The 11,312-nt window shown below is 34.5% G+C and overlaps 1 pseudogene; it reads right to left on the bottom strand.

The window, feature by feature from the left end:
- Nucleotides 1-493: 493 nt before the first annotated feature.
- LOC143436577 (large ribosomal subunit protein eL15 pseudogene) lies at nucleotides 494-10,826 on the bottom strand (annotated as a pseudogene).
- Between the last annotated feature and the right edge of the window lie 486 nt (nucleotides 10,827-11,312).

Raw genomic sequence — 11,312 nt, 5'->3', positions numbered from 1 at the left:
AATTTACTTGGTCTTTTGAAAATAGAACCCTGGATTCAATTTTCAAAATGTGGATTATAGTTGATCTCACTTTTCTATGCATATTCACAAAACAGGTTTGAGACCTTCCCTTTCTACACATTTCTAAAGTAAAATCCAACTCTAAAGTTTGTACTCATCAAACTCCCAAGCAAGCAGTCACTTCAGTAAACCAGAAGATCCCATCATAAAGCTGTAGATTCTGTCTCATGCACCAAACACATCTAGGGCAAGTTTCAGAACTCCTTTTACAGAGTCTTACACACAGGACACAACTTGGCACAAGCGCTATACACTTAATCCCCTAGGCAGATAATGCAAAGAAAGTATATCAGAAGCAAGATACACCATGGCCTGCAGTTTTCAATTATTGTTCTTTAACTTCTATACTTTCACAAAGCACTCATGACAGTTTGTAGACTAGTTTTAACAAACATCTTTAAGGAGAAATGACTGTCCTAAAATGTTTATTGGATATGAATTTTACAAATATCACGTGTATTAGTGGTAACGGTGGAGCTGGAGAGTATTGCACCTTCTCCAGGTTGCACAACGAGAACCACCAATAGTGTGGTGGAACATGTGGCCCTCTTTTCAGTCAGCAGACTTCAGCCCAAGCATCTCTTCTGTACTTGTGGACTGGTTTCATGAGCCACTGGATGTCAGGATTTCTTCTGATAGCTTTATGGAATGGATCAATGAGGATAACCTCAAAAAATTTACACGTGGAATCTTCACCAATTCAGTAGGGATTCAGGACTCTCAAAGCCCCGCACTGGCACCCAGCTCTCTCCTTAGCAATAGACTGAGGCTTTTGGCAAATTTCAGATGGTTAACACCATGGTGGACAGGATTGCTGTAAACTGCACCCTAAGGAACTGGGTATTTGCGACTACCACGACAGACATGATTCCAGTAAATGGCGTAAATCTTCTTAGCCTTGTATCCCAGTCTTCACGCTTTAACAGGCTGGTTGGGGCAGGGAGCCCTGTGCAGCTCAGAGAGCTGGTGGTATTGCCAGCAGCGGGCCCTCAGAAGAAAGTGCATCACGTCGGACTGCTTCTTCCTCTATAGCTCCTGGATGTATTTGTATGCACCATCTTGCCTCACCTGATGGCTGCTGGCATCAGGAAAGGAAGAAACCTTTCTCAATGTTTCAGTTTTAAACTGAGGGATGCCTTCTTTTCACTTGCATATTTACTTAGATGAAGCCAAAGAAAGTTTCTTAGACATTAATCAGTGTTTTTATTTCCATTCGTCCCTTACAAACGTAGATGCAAAATTTCTCAGCCAAATACTTGTAATCCAAATTCACATGTAATGATAATTCACTTGTAATCCAAAGAGCACATCAAAAGATTATTGATGATGATTAAGCTGCCTTCAACACAGAGACAAGTAATTGTTCAAAACATCTAAATTAATAAATGTAACCCACCACACAGTCTAAAAGATAAGATCCACATGGTCTTCTCATTAGATGCAGGAAAGTCCTATGATAAAGTTTAATATCCCTTCATAAGGCCCTGGTTAGATTGTGGATACAGGGGCATATCTCAACATAATAAAAGGAATTTACAGGAAGCCAAAAGAAAATATCCAAAATGGCAAGAAATTAAAAGCATTCCTACTAAAATCAGGAACACTCCAAGGATATCTTCTCTGTCCCTATTCTATGTAGTACTTGAATTCTTAGATAGAGCAGTAAGACACCTGGAGATCGAGGAAAATCCAATAATAAATAAAATGATAAAAGTATCTTTAGTTGAAGATAATATGGTTACATAAATAAAAGGCCTTAAAGACTCCATCAGGAACTTCTTTCTGCAGGTACTAAAGTAGCAAGATACAATATTAACACACAAAAATCAGGAGTTTTCTTATAGACAACTGACAAAAATACTAAGAAAAAAATAGGGAAATCATATTTTCACAATAGCCTCAAAAATTTCTTCAGATAACTTTAACTTAGCCATTAAAGACTTATATAATGAAAACTCTAAGACACATAGAAAAAAATTGAAACAGACCCTAAAAGATGGAGAGGTCTTCTATATAAATGGATTGGTAAGATTAATATAATGAACATGGCCATCCTATGAAAAGCCATATAAATATTCAATACAGTCCCAATCAAACTTCCAACACAATTTTGCACAGAAATTAAAAAAATATTTTTCTAAGCTCATATGGACATAAACACATACACAGGCACATACACGCAGACTTTAAGAAGCAGGATCATCTTAATCTAGTATTTAGAGATATCATATTCTTTTTAATCACAAGTTTTGCTGGTGTTTTATCAGTTATTATAATATTGATTAAGAAAGATCATTCCTATAATCAACAGATTTATTTTTAATTCAGATTAATGGCTTAGATAGCAAGAATTGTAAGGGATATTCAGTAGCTACAATATAACTATTAAAAGAATAGGGTAACAAATGCTTCTTCATTCACTGTTTATGCATGTGTTAAAAGAGACAACACTCTTTTCAATTTGTTGGAATCGCAATCACCAGTCATCAATATTCAGTCTTGTTTTTACAATCAAGTTGCTGTGTCATATATAGGTCAAGATTGATTAAATTATCAAATAACTTGTCAGAAAATGCTCACTGCTCCCATTCTTACCTTCTAATCCTCTGCTAATCTTCATTTCCAGAATGAGAGTTTTAAACTCTGCTGTGATAAGATGTGGCAAAAATTCAGTCTGCCAGACCAAGTTAGGAAAGGTGTCTAACCTGATTCACTTGATGTCAATTGACTTGAAGTCACTCTGGAAATGTTCAATATGTGGCCCAGTAATAGCACCCTTCTCTGAGTTAGATGATGTACTTGGTATCCCTGCCACCATCCTTGCCAGTTCCTTCAATGTTGGATAGATAAATCTTATCGGAAACTGAATATCTGTTAATTTATCTAAAGTTGCTTCGTTCACTCAAAAATATCATATCAATCAAAACATTACTGGGAGACAAATGTTTTCATATTTAAAAATCCTGCCCGGTGGTAGCTTATACACTGAGAATAAAAGTCCACAGAAGACCTACTTGGAAGTTACTGAATACTATATGTTCCCTGCCTTCAGAGGCAGGCAAGGGCCAGTGCTGGACCTTATAGTACAGGCTTCTATGGACAATGAAAGTTTAGTTATTTTCTGTGTTTAGGCATCTGGCAGAAGTTATCAGAAAGAATATTAATAGTCAGCATGAATTGATTATGTGTCCAAAGGCAATTTATCATAAGAAATCTTTACTCAATCTACTAAATTATGTCTCAAATGTCATGTAAGAAATGTGCCAATCCTTTCCTTGAGAAATTTTATTAATATTTTGATTCCTATACAGTTATGTTGGGGGGACAGAAGTTTCTGTCGGTTGCCTTAAACAGGAAGAAACAAATGTTCTTTTAATAATGTAATTTGTGATCAAATTTGTATAGGTAGATAATCAATTCTTCTCTCCTTTAGATTTACATGATTTGAGCATATACTGTTGTTTTTCTATGGCTGGCAAAGAGAGCCATATAGTAGCCATACTTACTACTCAGGATTCTTACTCTGCTAGTCTATGTTAACAATCCTGACAAAATTGAAAAGGTATCACTTTCATGTGCTAGGGGAAAACAGACCAACTGAAATGAAACTGTATGGAAATATTATTATGTAAAATATATTATTTGTCCTCCAACTTAAATTTAAAAGAGGCATATTTAGAATTTTTTCTAATTGGCATATTTTATGGTTGCTGCATAGTTGTGAATTTGTGAAATTTTACAAGGTCATACAAAATAGCAGTAACAAAATAGCTGTGACAGGGGAGAAGGACATCACAAATCTAGGAAAATAAAGAGATAAATTGTCTATGCTGATGGATCTGGAGGACCTAATTCTTATGGCTACCTGTGTCCCCTCCTGCACAGAGCACTCATTGCCTTTCGACAGATTTCTGACATTGAACTGAAAATTATCATCAAGAGAATTTAGTCCCTTCATATGCCCTGTTTTTGAAATAATTTTAAGGGGCATTGAATTTGATGGTCGCAGCAAGAGGTCAATAAATATATTAATGAGAGAAGAAAGAGAAATACATGAGTTCAGAAATCCCAAATCATAGCAGTAAATTTCCTCTCTCACAAAACTGAACATAGAAAGGAGGTCACCAGTGAAATTTAGTTCAGCAAACATTGGAAATATGCTAACTTCCTGTTTGCATATTTTTTCAACCAAATGGAAGAGTCTTTTAAAGCTTGCCCCATGGCTCTTATTGGCTTAACTTTCCCAACAACAATCAAATGCTGTTCAGTAGGATCTCTGAGAGGTAGGATCTTTGAGAGTCATATTTACTGGCACACTTGGCAACTGTATCCTGTAATGAATTATAACCTTTAAGAGTTCTTGAAACTTTATTAGCTGTTTGTCTGCCTTATTCCATGCCATATATATATATATATATATATATATATATATATATATATATTCTTTATATATTTATATGCATATATATATATGCTTGCTTGAATTGATTTGTTTAGATGTATATTATTTTCCTTTCCCTGTAAATACATAAAGGCATGATGACTTCTCATCCAGTTCTGTATCTTCAGTGTCTAAAAATCTGGTTTGAGTCAGATCTCTATAGATATACTAAATGATTTGTGAAAAGTGAGATTTTAAGTTGAAAGTGAAATTGTTGTTGCACCTAATTTTTTTTCATGCAAAACAAAATTTTCCATATATAATTTTGGAAACATGTTAGATTTGGGAAAGGCAAGGAGATGGTTCTTAGACCAGAGAACAGCATCAGAAAAAAAGAGACTTTTAGAACACCCCCACTTTTTGATGGGTTTCAAGTATTCCAGAAAATCCTTGAAACCTCTTTTTAGTTAACTTTACCTTTCAATTTCAAACAGCCTAGTGTCACCTGAGGTATCAATTGAAGGATTTCAGAGATATAATTGTCCCATGGGAATCTCTGTTGTGGATGGTTGTAATCATTAATTGATGTAGAAAATATCAGAGCATTATGGACAATCCCATTCCCTAAGCAGATAGTCTATGGATGTCCAAGAAAGTTAAGCAAATAGTGTCCCTTTGTGGTTCCTGTTTCAAGGTCCTGTTTGAATTCCTGTCCTAATATTTGTTGATGATAGAATGTACCTGTAAGATAAAACAAGGTCCTTTTTCCCTAAGTACATTTTGGCCAGATTATTTTATTACAGTAACAGACCAGAAGCTAGAACAGTATGTTACTGGGGATGATGTTAAAATCTGGACCTAACAGTCTTTTATCTCCCTGTTCTGGCTTTACAGGCATGAGCCATCATAGCCAGTTTTATAGAGAACCGAGGATTCAACCAAAGGCTTCATGTATACTAAGAAAGTTCTGTACTAACTTAGCTACATGCACAGCTTCAATATCTCATAACTGAGAAAGCCATTAATATTTAATTTGTAAATATAAATTACCGATTTGGAAATTAGCTTTGCTAAAATTATTTGAATGGGAGGAATGGAGTATTAGATACCGCAATCATGAGATGACATATATCCTTGAGGAGAAGGTAAACCAGCATTGTCATTAACTAATTGACTATGAAATAAAGTAGTAATAAATGCTCTCAGAGGATAAAAATGGACCAGGAAGCCTAAAGGCATTTGAAATAGTGTGGTAAAAGAGGTGAAGTTTAATTTGAAATATGACAAATGAGGAAGAAGACCCCAGAAACCAAGGAAACACAAATAGAAAAGTTTGATACTGAAAGAAGTTTCACATGTTCAAAAATAAAAGGGTAAGGGAGAATTACACCATGGCTGAATTCATTGAACAATGAATGGAATGGGTAGAGATCTACTTGAAGAGATGTAAAAAAAGAGGGCTTAGGATAGTTCACAGAGATGCTTATCATCTCTGATACATGCTTAGCACTTAGTGGTGTGGCATCATTATTTTTCTATTGCTATGACAACATACCATACCATGACAAAGGAGACTTATAAATGAAAGCTTCTAATTGGGGGTTCAATATATCCTGATCTATTTTCACAGGAGCTCATAAAAGAGCATGATAAAAAAAAACACTAAAGAGTTGACTTGAATTCTAAACCATGTATCGAAGAGCTTGTAACCATGGTACTACTTGAACACATCATGTCATGTTTTATCATATAATATTGTGACATAGACTAGCATATCACATGTTTTTACTACAAATACCTTTCATGATTTTATTGGAAATCTTAATGACAACAAAATTAGAGGTTCAGAATCAAGGACATTTTTTTTTTCAGTAATAGAGCACTCATTCCCAGGCCAAAATGGAAAACATGGAATCTTTATGTAATGCTCACTCTCAAGTGGGATAAATATATGGGTTCATGGAAATCAGGTGTTACCACTTATAAGTACTTATGGCTTACTTGTGGACTATTTCATTTTGATCACCAGAACTCTGGTTAGATCTTGGTTACTTTTGGCCAAGTGTTTTGTTACCCTGTGTTTAAGGTTAGCCAAAATATAAAAGATGTTATTGTCTTAAAGATATTGCTTCATACTGATACTCAAAATGAGAATTATACTCTTCTTGTGCCAAGAAGCTACTGGGAAATATTTTGACTACTAAAGTGGTATAATTGAAAAAACTCTCTTGATTGACATGGCATATTGTAACATTAGAAGTCATGGTGGTTGAAGAATATAATAAACAGATGTTTGGAGGTGAATGTGTAAAATAAATAGCTAAAACATTAATGGTAGAGATAGTTGTGTTATCTCTGGTAATAAAGACAGTTTAATTTGTATATATAAAGACAGTATTTATGTGGATAGAAAGAAATACATCCACAGTGGTTATCAAGCCTTCTGATATAGTATGCCTCATTTTTTTCCTTCTAAGTTTTCTATAAATTAATGTCATCAGGAAATGGAAAGAGTTTCTTTCCAAGAACAGATAAACACTGATCCAACAACTCAAAGAGTACACATGGAAAAGCTTTGTTCTGTTATTTATTTATTTTTTTCCCTCTGAGAAGATTATGTTTTATAAATAACTTCTGGATGTCACAACCTTCAAAGAATATTGGGTTGATGAGAACTGTTGCTGCCCGAGCTGCCCCATGCTTGGGGCCAAAATGTCAGGGACTGCTCTATCAGTGTCAGAACCGCACTGCCAAAAACCTTGGGAGCTTAATCGTTAGAGCCCGCACTGCCCCAGGCTGTTCCGGTCCACGGGTCAGGGTTCAGCAAGAGAGAGAGAGGATGGATGTGAAGAATGGAGACCAGACAAAGTGTGATTCAATCCCGTTTATTCTTCAGTCTCTCTTCTTCTCTCCAAGTCCCTAGTTCTTCGTCCAAGTCACAAGTCTCAAGTTCCTAGTCCCTAGTGCCTCCAAGTTCCAAGTTATCTGCCCCAAGTCTCAAGTGCTCTTTCAAGTACAAGTGTTTAAATATCTAATCTCAAGTGTGTATTACTTTCTTCTGTCTGCCTTTCACCTTTTATATGTCTCACTTCTAAGCCACACCTTTAAGTCACGCCTTTAAGTCACACACTTAGGTCTTATCTCTAAATCACACCTTTAAGTCTCACACACCCAAGGGAAAATCCTGGGTATCTAAAACAAGATGTTATTAAAGTGTGCTCAGCTGTTGTAGGCTATTGTAAACAAGTCTCCTGTCAGGGTATATGGCTCAAGATGGCTGCAAGGATGATATCTGCCTTCTGTCGGCTCCCCACAGAGAACTATGAATAGCTATTACTTTTTAAAGGAGCTCATATTTTATATCTTTTGGAGGTAGACAAATAGTGTCCTGACTAATTTGTCTCACTGCATAACACCTCTAAAGTGGTACATCAATCCCCTAATTTGCCATGATACTGTATGAAACTACTGCATCCCTATCAAGAGCACCTTTTTTTCTACATACCTCAACATAATAAAGGCACTTTATAGAAAATTTCCAGCTAACATCATCTTGAAAAAAGAGATGTTCAAAACAATCCTTAAAACTCAAAACTTGAAATCAGAAACAAGACAAGGTTGTTTACTCTCTCCACAATCATTCAATTTAGAACTTGAAGTTTTAGGTAGAAAAATTAGACAACTGAAGGAGATTGGAAGATACAAATTGAAAAGAAAGAAGTCCAAGTATTTTTATGTGTAGATTATATGATTATATACTATATATATATATGACTCTAAAATATAAATTATACTATATATATATCTCTATCAGGGATCTCCTACAACTGTTAAACACCTTCAGCAAAGCAGCTGGATACAAAATTAACTCACAAAAATAAATATCTATCCCATATACAAGTGACATATACATTGAAAAGAAAGTCATGGAAATAACACATTTCACAAGAGCCTCAAATAACAGAAACTATCTTGGGGTAACTCTAACTAAGCAAATGAAAGCCTGGTATGATAAAAAGTTCAAGTCTTTGAAGAAAGAAATTGAAGAAGATGTCAGAAGATGTTCATGGATCTGTAAGATTAATATAGCAAACATGTCCATCCTACCAAAAACAACTTATGTATTCAATTAAATCTGCACCAAAATTTCAACACAACTCTTTATGGTCTTTGAGAAGATAATTTTAAGTTTTGTATGAAAACACATAATTTTAATTTCATATGGAAACATATACACACAATAACAACAAACAGACAACAACAGGATATCTAAAACAACTCTGAATAATAAAAGAAAACACATGCAAAACATACAAATTACAAACAGGTTTCTCAAACAATCTTCAATAATAAGAGAACTTCTGGAGGTATTACCATTCCAAATTTCAAGTTGTACTACAAAACTATGGAAATAACAAGAACATGGTATTATACAGAGCAAAATTGACATTTTGACCAATGGAATCAAGAAGAATTTTCAGTCGTAAAATTGTAAGCCCATGGACATCTTTTTTTTTTTCAATGCAGATACTTAAAATACACATTGGAAAAAATTAAATATCTGAAACAAATTGTGCTAGACAAATTAGGTGGCTGCATGTAGAAGAATGCAAATAGATTCATACTTGTTACCCTGCAGAAACCTCAACTTCGACCTCAATATAAAACAAGATAACCTGAACCTAATAGAAGAAAAAGTGGGGAAGAGTATTGAACTCAATGGAGTAATAAAAAAAGCCTGCCCAAAGGAACAGTATTAAAACCAACACTAAAACAATTATTAAGTATGACCTCACGAAACTGAAAATCTAAGTACATCTTTTATAAAAAGTGTCAGCTTACATAATGGAAAAATATTTTTACCAACTACACATCTAATAGTGAGCTAGTGTTCAAAATATTTTAAGAACTCACAAAAGCTAGATTTCAAGGAAAAAAAAAACACAATTAAAAACTAGTGTATAGAACTTGACAGAGTATTCACAAAAGAAGAGAAGCAAATAACTGAGAAACGTGTAAAGAAATGTCCAACATTCTTAGTCTTCAGAAAAATGAAACCAAAAGCTACTTTTACATTTCATCTTACACCCATCGGAATGGGTGAGATTAATAAAACAAATGACCCCTCATGCTGGATAAGACATGGAGAAAGGGAATTCTCATTAATTACTGGTGGGGCTGCAAACATATACATCCTGTATGGAAGTTAGTGTAGCAGTTCCTCAGGAAAATTGTAATGTATCTAGCTCAAGATTGAGCTGTATTACTTTTCCACATATATACTCAAAGGATGCTTCAGAGAAAGGATCCTACAGAGAAAACTCTCAAACATTGATTGCTCTTCCATTCATAAAAACTAGAAATTGGAAACAACCTAGGTGTCTCTCAACAGATGAATGTATTCATAAAATGTGGTTCATTTAGATAGTAGAATCTTATACAGTCAGTACAAATTAAATCATGAAATGCAAAAGTAAATTTATGAAACTTAAAAAAAACCACCCTGAGTGTGGTAACACAGACCCCAAAAGACTATTTTGGTATGTATTCACATATATGCAGATATTAAACAATATAATTTAGTCAATGATAACCAAGGTACAACCCACAGAACCACAAAGGTTTGGTATGTAGTAAGGGAGTAGAGCATAACAGTTTCCTAGAAAAAGTAGTTAGAATATATAGTCATGGATGGATCACTGGGGGGAATGGGCAGACTAACTCATGAGAGAGAGAGAGAGGAGTCAAGACAAGGATGTAGGGAGAGAGATAAAATTATGAGCCATTTGAGGCATAGATACTTAATGATTTGGAGACTTACTTAATGAAGTAAAATTTCCTTAAAATGTATACATTTGTGAAGGCAATATGAATGAAGTCTTCAAATAACAAGAAAGTCAAAACCTAAGCTGTACATCTCTAGTCTCCAAATGAGGATTCCAGTATCTGGATTGGTTTCCATACATAGCTAAATGAGTCCCAGGGGAATCTGTAATTAATCCAGGCTGTTGCCAAGGCTATTGGTTGCTCTCCACAAACTGAAACCAAAGACTCATTGCTGATAACAGCTCTTATGCAATTCACTGAACATTGGAAGGTCCAGCTAGTGCCTATATAGAGCCTTCCTGCCTATGTAGTAGAATCTTTGGTGCAGGAAGGTACTCTGCACAGCAGCAAAAGAGAAATGTAAATACCATGTCAACCACAAAACCTTCGATTCACAATGGTTTCCTCTTAGGAAGTTTCTCTTGAAGCAGATGGGAACAAATACGGAGACCTGCAGCCAGACTTCATCCAGAAAATTAGAGATCTTGGAACACTCAGCACTAAAGGTATGTCTCCGTCCAATTGTCAAATCTGTCCCCTCTGGTTCATAGAACTTCATGGGTTCATTTGAGTATATATTACATCTCAGTGTGTAGTGTTTTATAAATTTGCTTTAGTGTTCTATAAGTTGTGTTTCATGTATCATATTTAGGTTAAATAAGTATGTCAAATATTAAAAGAAGCTATTAGTATGTTTAGTTATATTTTATTTTAATATTTTTTAGTACTTGTGTCTGAAGATAAAATAAGTTATTAAGTCATTAAATGAAGACAGAATTTCATGTAAACAAGAATCAATGTTTTATACATATTTTTAAAGAATTTAATTCTGGAATATTTAAGCCACCAAATACAACATGTGTAGAACTTTTGCATTTGATTTTTTGACTCAATATAATGTTTTAATATTTGTTAGAAATAGCATATTAAAGAATAGGAAAATTAGCCAAATCTCTATAAAAATTAAAATCTAGCATTCATTATAAGTTTGAGACCAAATATCATATTCACTTCCTCATCTCAAATCTTCACTTAATTGCACCTT

Source organism: Arvicanthis niloticus, chromosome 23 (genome assembly GCF_011762505.2).
Source record: "Arvicanthis niloticus isolate mArvNil1 chromosome 23, mArvNil1.pat.X, whole genome shotgun sequence".
Lineage (NCBI taxonomy): Eukaryota > Metazoa > Chordata > Mammalia > Rodentia > Muridae > Arvicanthis > Arvicanthis niloticus.
This window is presented reverse-complemented; position numbering and strand designations above follow the sequence as displayed.